Source organism: Palaemon carinicauda, chromosome 39 (assembly GCF_036898095.1).
Source record: "Palaemon carinicauda isolate YSFRI2023 chromosome 39, ASM3689809v2, whole genome shotgun sequence".
NCBI classification, from domain to species: Eukaryota; Metazoa; Arthropoda; class Malacostraca; order Decapoda; family Palaemonidae; genus Palaemon; species Palaemon carinicauda.
In genome coordinates, this window is record NC_090763.1 from 48887656 (window position 1) to 48895155 (window position 7500).

Here is a 7500-nt window from a genome sequence, read left to right on the forward strand (position 1 = left end):
TGACCTTATTGATAAAAGTCATTGAAACTACACAATGACGAACTTATTGATAAAAGACATTGAATATACACAATGACGACCTTATTGCTAAAAGTCATTGAATGTACACAATGACGACCTTATTGATAAAAGTCATTGAATGTACACAATGACGACCTTATTGATAAAAGTCATTGAATGAACACAATGACGACCTTATAGATAAAAGTCATTGAATGAACACAATGACGACCTTATTGATAAAAGTCATTGAATGAACACAATGACGACCTTATTGATAAAAGTCATTGAATGTACACAATGACGACCTTATTGACAAAAGTCATTGAAACTACACAATGACGACCTTATTGATAAAAGTCATTGAATGAACACAATGACGACCTTATTGATAAAAGTCATTGAATGTACACAATGACGACCTTATTGATAAAAGTCATTGAATGTACACAATGACGACCTTATTGATAAAAGTCATTGAATGAACACAATGACGACCTTATTGATAAAAGTCATTGAATGTATACAATGACGACCTTATTGATAAAAGTCATTGAATGTACACAATGACGACCTTGTTGATTAAAGTCATTGACTGTACACAATGACGACCCTATTGCTAAAAGTCCTTGAATGTACACAATGACGACCTTATTGATAAAAGTCATTGAATGTACACACAATTGTCACCCTTACGTGACCTGTTGTTTTCTAGTTAAAGATAATTATTCGGAAAAGGGTCATTGATTCATACCTCCTTCAGGTAGGTCACACAGTAGGACCGTTCTTTGCAACGTCCCCTTTCTGCTTTTCATGTAATCTCTCTCTTATCACATTCTACTTACTTATCTTAATATATTAACAGCATCTTGCTCCAATTTTCCCTTTCTATTCAAGAACAAACGAACAAAACAACGGGTCTTAGAAATGTGTTTCAGTGCTGTTTCGTTTGACAGAAGGAAAAAAAATCCGTACAAAGAATTAGGTCAGGCATGCACTAAGAAGTATTAGACACGAAAAGGATTCAATAATATTTTCATTTTTTTTTCTGTCTGTCTGATGATGATTAAAAGTTTATTATGTAAAAGCCATTTAGGTAACTCGGGTCACTGGGCATTTAATTTCTTCCGTGTTATTGAATATTTCTTTAAATAATAATAATAATAATAATAATCTATAAAACCTTCAAAAAACAAGAGGGAGAGAAATAACAGAGTAGTGTGTCCGAGTGTGCCCTCAAGCAAAATAATTTTACCCCAAGACAGTGGAAGACCATTATAGCACAGAGGCTATGGCACTTTACAAGACCATGAAAGAGACTTGCAATATTTTCTATTACCCAATTAATAGAGCTTTCTAGTATTTAGTCGATTATGATTGGCCATTATTTCTTACATTTAAGAATTTTACTTGGAACTGAAATCCTAACTGAAATCACCGAGTTCCCCATAATCCAGAAAATGGTTGCTAACAATCATAGTAACGTCCAATGTTGTTGTAGGAAGTAGCTTTTAGAAACCTTTGAAAGTCTCTTTTGAAAAGATAAGTCAAAAGATAAGAGCATCGCTGGTCCAGAAGTAAAACTCGAATTGACAAAAGACTTCCGGTATAATGAAAAGCTTTCAAAGGTAACAAAGCCAGTCTTGGTGATCAATTGGTGTTTGTTTTTCTAATGCCGACTGTAAAACAACGTTGTCCATTCGTGACAAGAATGAGAAAATCGAGAGAAGTTGGTTTTGGTTTTGTGGATTGGTTGAAATGTCGAAGCTTACTGAACTGATTTTTTTTTTCTTTTTTTTTTTTTTTTTAAAGCAGTTTCTCATTCCCGTTTCAAACGCTCGTCCGTTACACTTTTAGATACATTCTTCTTTTATTCCCTTTATTCTCATCCAAAGAGGGTTACGTTCTTTCCAGTTAATTTTCACTTCTCTCCGATTTGAATTTACTACCAACGTTACTCCCACCAATTGTACTTTTGTTTCATTTAGATATATCTTTCAAATATAATCGTATAATTGCCAAGTAATTATCTGAATTTTGGAAAAAAAAATAAGAGTGCATATTAGTACTCGTTAATCCTTCCCTACAGTGATTTAACTCTTAGTAGGCTACAGACTGATACTGTATATTGATCTACCAAAATTTATTTTATTCGTGTCATTATATATAATATATATATATACTTTATATAATATATATATAATATATATATATATATATATATATATATATATATATACTATATATCGATATACATATATATACATATATATTACATATATGATACATATACATACATATATGACATACATACACACACATGATATATATATATATATATATTATATATATATATATATATAATATATATTATTATATATATATATATACATATATATATATATATATATATATATATATATATATATATATATATATATGCAGAGAGAGAGAGAGTGAGTTACTTCTCTTTTGCTAATAACGGGGAATGGACTACTATGGACCTTAGCCCAAAGATTTGCTGGATGTAGACTTATAAGGATAAGGATGATGTAGATGGAACAAGATTGGTGGGGACCTTCAGCCTTGTCATTGTAGAAATGACTGATGTAAATAGGGCAAGTCTATCAAGGACAACTACCAATGATTAGAAAAGATTTTTGGAAGTATAATAGTAAAGTTAAAGTTAGGGTGTCCTCTTGTTTCTCTAGGATAAACTTCTGTATCGTGTGAGAGTTTCATAAAATAATTGACAAATCACAGAAAACCATTTCAGTTAACATTTAATTTGTAGGTGTGTGATACAGAGTTTAATGACCTTTAATCTTCCATGGCTATTAAAACGTTTAGATAAATATTAGAATAATTGTATTTAAAATCGAGAGATAAAAACCTTGAACGCAAACTATCATTTTCCTTAAGGCCCTTCCATCACAGACGAGGAAACAACGGGCAAACAAGCGAAGTGCCCGTGCTTCTTGTTAAAGCACTGGATGGGCGCATGACTATCATCTACTGACTGCACTCATATGTTGTCACTCATAAGTTGATGGATGTCCGGGTGTTTAAGAGAGATTTCCATGTCACCCCTTTCTGGACGACGGGTGTCTGGGAGTGCGAAAACGGTCAACTGTATAGTTGACTGTTTGACCGGTCTCGCGCTCCCAGACACCTGTCGTCCAGAAAGGTGTGGATTATAAATCTCTCAAACACCCTGACATCCATAAACTTATGAGTGACTGTTCGCCTGCCTGTGCTTACTGTCAGCATCGGACTGTTAGATCTGTTGACACAGTTTCAAAGCTTAAGAACTACAGGCAAATCAGACACCCCACCCCCGCCCTGCATTTGTCCCTCGTGTGGAAAAGCCTTTAAATTTAGCTCAGACATTTTCTGTACGTTATGGGAAAAAAAAAAAAAACTTTTCAATTTACTTTTTCACTACATTAACCACTTGCATAATTATCAACTCGTTGTACTTTCGTTTATTTCCCATGCTTCCAACTATTGTCAAAACTTCTTAGAAAAGTTAAAAAGGGAAAAAAAGTTGAATACTACTACTCCCACTACCTAGAAATGCTGTTACCCAAAAAAATTAGTTTGCTTAATATATTACAAATAAGAGAAAATTAAGTTTTCATTTTAAACTTTCGTTAATTCTTCAGCTTATCTCCTATACAAATTTACTTTCATAAGATACATAAGAGTAAACCCCTCTTCATTAAATTAATCAAGCAAGCTGTATTAAAGAGAAAATATTTTCATAATGAACATTAGTCAAACCAGACTCCCAACAAGACAGATTGACAATTTAGGTTTTACCCAACACTGATGGTGGTCTAAATTTAACCCGACAATATCAATATCAGACTATTACTAGTATAAGTATTTAAGAATACTGCCACATTCACTCTAGTTTGTCTTGAAAGTTTTAGTTCATATATTTAAGCAATGAAACTATGTAAAAACATTAATATTAAAACTTATTTCAGCTTCGAGAAAGGCCAAACAACCACTTTTCAAACAACCACATTTCAATCAGTGAATCTTTGGTTAACAAGAAGTTAACCAAAACAACCACTTTTCAATCAATGGATCTTCGGTTAACAAGAAATTGACCAGACTTATTATTTGAAATCTTTGCAAGTGAAGTTTCAATGAAACAAATAAAAAGCCCAGTTTTTGTTTTCATATAATTTTTCTTATGCAACTATTTTAAGAGGTCACCATGTCCCATGCCATTTCCCTTATTACGAACCAAAGTCTCTTTTTAAAGACTATAGTTTTGGTTTTGAAGAATAAGGACTAAATTCAGTTGGTTAACAACAGTCCTTTTATTTTAAGTAACACTTAAAAATAAAAAAATAAAGCAAATAGAACAACCCCGCAGTAGTAAAGATAAAAATTTATTTATAGAGATGCAAATAAATTTTCACAAAATAAAAGAAAGTTCCAACTACTGTCAATTCCTTACTGAACTTCCATCGGCTTAATAAAGCTTAATAAGTAATTAATCATATTCTAAGTTACAATGTACCAAAACCAAATCATCCAACTTGAAGTTTAAATTTGCGTCAAAAGGGAAGGTACCAAGATTTAAGTAGCTAGTTTAAAAAAAAAAAAAAATTCAAAGTTTTATCAAAATTACCATTTTGCCAGTAAATAAATTCTTTCAGAAAATAAATTATTTTTCCTAATAGCTTACCATTAACCTATTTACAGGAACTTGACAATTAAAAGCCAAATCCAGTACAAAAAGGATTTTCAAACATTCCAATTCAAATTTATATCTTGCTCGGAATATTTATTGGCGATCTTCACAAGGTTTTTAGTAACGATCTTCATATATTTATAGAAGGATATCCAGTAATCTTCAACTAAACCACACCGGCATGGACAAATACAAATTACAGCTTCCTTGACTTTTAAGTCCTTAAGTCATCTCATCCTGAAGTTCCACCATCCAATCTGAAAAGCATCTGGTATCAGAAAAGTCTTGTGAAAGTTTGATATCCCTACATAGTTGACCGATGTATTAAGCCTGGAATATCAAATAAGCAACAGTTTATATGAAAAACCAATTTCGTAAAACAAAGAAAGCACCCATAAACTTTTGTGTCAATTTTAAGGTATTAGATACTTACATTTATTAAATTCAAAGTTATGAAATCTTTAAAATCTATGATCAACAGGCTTCAAGTAAATTCCAGAACCTAGATAAATTACAAAAAGTTTAACCACTCACCAAACAGACGAAAGGGGTTTAAAAGCAAGCCTCCCTATAACACACGGCAGACCTTATTACTGGTCTACCGTGTGCTATAGGGAACGTCCTCCCACGATTGGGGGCGCAGCCCCCAATCGGGGAGGACTGGCTTGCTTTGGGATTGAAAAATGTGTATTTGTAAACAATACTTGCCTTTTAGTCCAGAGTGAAAAATACTTCACCAATTTCCAGCGTTGTCACCAGTCGGCCTCTGTATATTTAGCGACATATGGGTCTATAGGCAATGATAGTACCGTCAACACCAGCTGTTAATCAAGAGACATTCCCATTCCATATCCAAAGTTTAAAACGCGCAGATAATCGGAGGATCCCAGACTTTTCTTTCCTGAAATTAAAAATGAAATGAGAAGTTGAAACATGGGTTTAAAAAAAAACAAAAAAAAACCCAAACACATTTGATATGGGAATAAGAAACATTTAGTGTACAAAAATAACTACGATACATCCACATCCCTCCAATAAACACGAAACAATATCAAAGCATTAAAACCTTATTACACGAGTAAAACTAAAGTACTTACCAACTACTGCAGACGAACCTGAAGTTATCTTGTATACCACTGACCGACAACCACCCAACTGTTAGAGGGAACAGCAAGACGCCTTGAGAAAGCTTCGCTATGCCAAGCCAAGGACTCTAAACAGAGGAAGGCAGTATATACCTATAACAACTTAACCATCACTCGCTGGGTTCATTCCTTAAAAGACAACTTTACGACGGGCGAGAATGAAAGCTATTATTACAGATTCATCGACTCTGTTTATAAATACTTAAAATTCACTTTACCGATAGTTCAACTATAGATGTGAAAAGCAAAGAGGCGTATACTATATATATATATATATATATATATATATATATATATATATATATATATATATAATGTATATATATGTATATATAATATATTATATATATGTATGTATAATAATAAGTATGCTCTTCTTAAATATATATATATATATATATATATATATATATATATATACATACATACATATATAAATATATATATATATATATATATATATATATATATATATATATATATATATATATACATACATGTAATATATATATATAATATATATGTATATATGATAATAAGTATACGCCTCTTAAATATATATATATATATATATATATATATATATACATATATATATATTTATATGTATATATATATGTATATATATATATATATGTATATATATATATATATATATATATATATATTCATATATATAAATATCTATATACATATATATAGAATAATTTATTTTACTTGTGCATTCCCGTTATTGTTGTTCATTTATTTCCGTGTTTCCTTGCCTCACTGGGTTATTTTTCCCCGTCGGAGCCCTTGTGCATATAGCATCCTGCTTTTCCAATTAGGTTGTAGCTTAGCTAGTAGTAATAATAGTAATAAGACATGGGTGGAAAATTTTCATTATATTAAGCAAGTTAATCCTGAACAGTTACTCCAATCAGCAACCCCTATGATAACAATAATTTGAAACTAAATGTCCCAATTATTACAATTGTGAAACTTATTATTATTATTATTATTATTATTATTATTATCATTAAATGCTAAGCTACAACCCTAGTTGGAAAAGTATGATGCTCTAAGCCCAGGGGCCCCAACAGGGAAAATAGCCCAGTGAGGAAAGGAAATAAGGAAAAATGAAATATTTTAAGAATAGTAACATCAAAATAAATATTTCCTATATAAACTATTATAACTTTAACAAAACAAGAGGAGGAGAAACTACATAGAACAGTGTGCCCGAGTGTACCCTCAAGCAAGAGATCTCTAACCCAAGACAGTGGAAGACCATGGTACAGAGGCTATGGCACTACCCAAGACTAGAGAACAATGGTTTGATTTTGGGGTGTCCTTCTCCTAGAAGAGCTGCAGATTATTATTATTATTATTATTATTATTATTATTATTATTATTATTCTTATTATTATTACTTGCTAAGCTACAACCCTAGTTGGAAAAGCAGGATGCTATAAGCCCGGGGGCCCCAACAGGGAAAATTAAATATTTGAACGTATCAATATAGGAAATAAAATAATCCGTTATTGGAATGTAAACGCTGAAAGCAAAAATGATAGAACAAAATAGTCTGGCAGGTCAAACTTTGTGAAGGTAGTATTTACCCGTTTATGTTGAAAGAACAGGTCCGGTTATGTTTTACTAGCA

General features: G+C 31.6%; 1 long non-coding RNA gene across 1 annotated transcript; it reads right to left on the reverse strand.

Annotated features, from left to right (window-relative positions):
- Window positions 1-4777: 4777 nt before the first annotated feature.
- On the reverse strand, window positions 4778-5865 carry LOC137630859 (uncharacterized). Its single transcript, XR_011041778.1, has 3 exons — window positions 5809-5865; window positions 5420-5612; window positions 4778-4968 (listed from the first exon to the last, which is right to left on the reverse strand). It is a non-coding gene; the product is annotated as an uncharacterized lncRNA (long non-coding RNA).
- Window positions 5866-7500: the final 1635 nt, after the last annotated feature.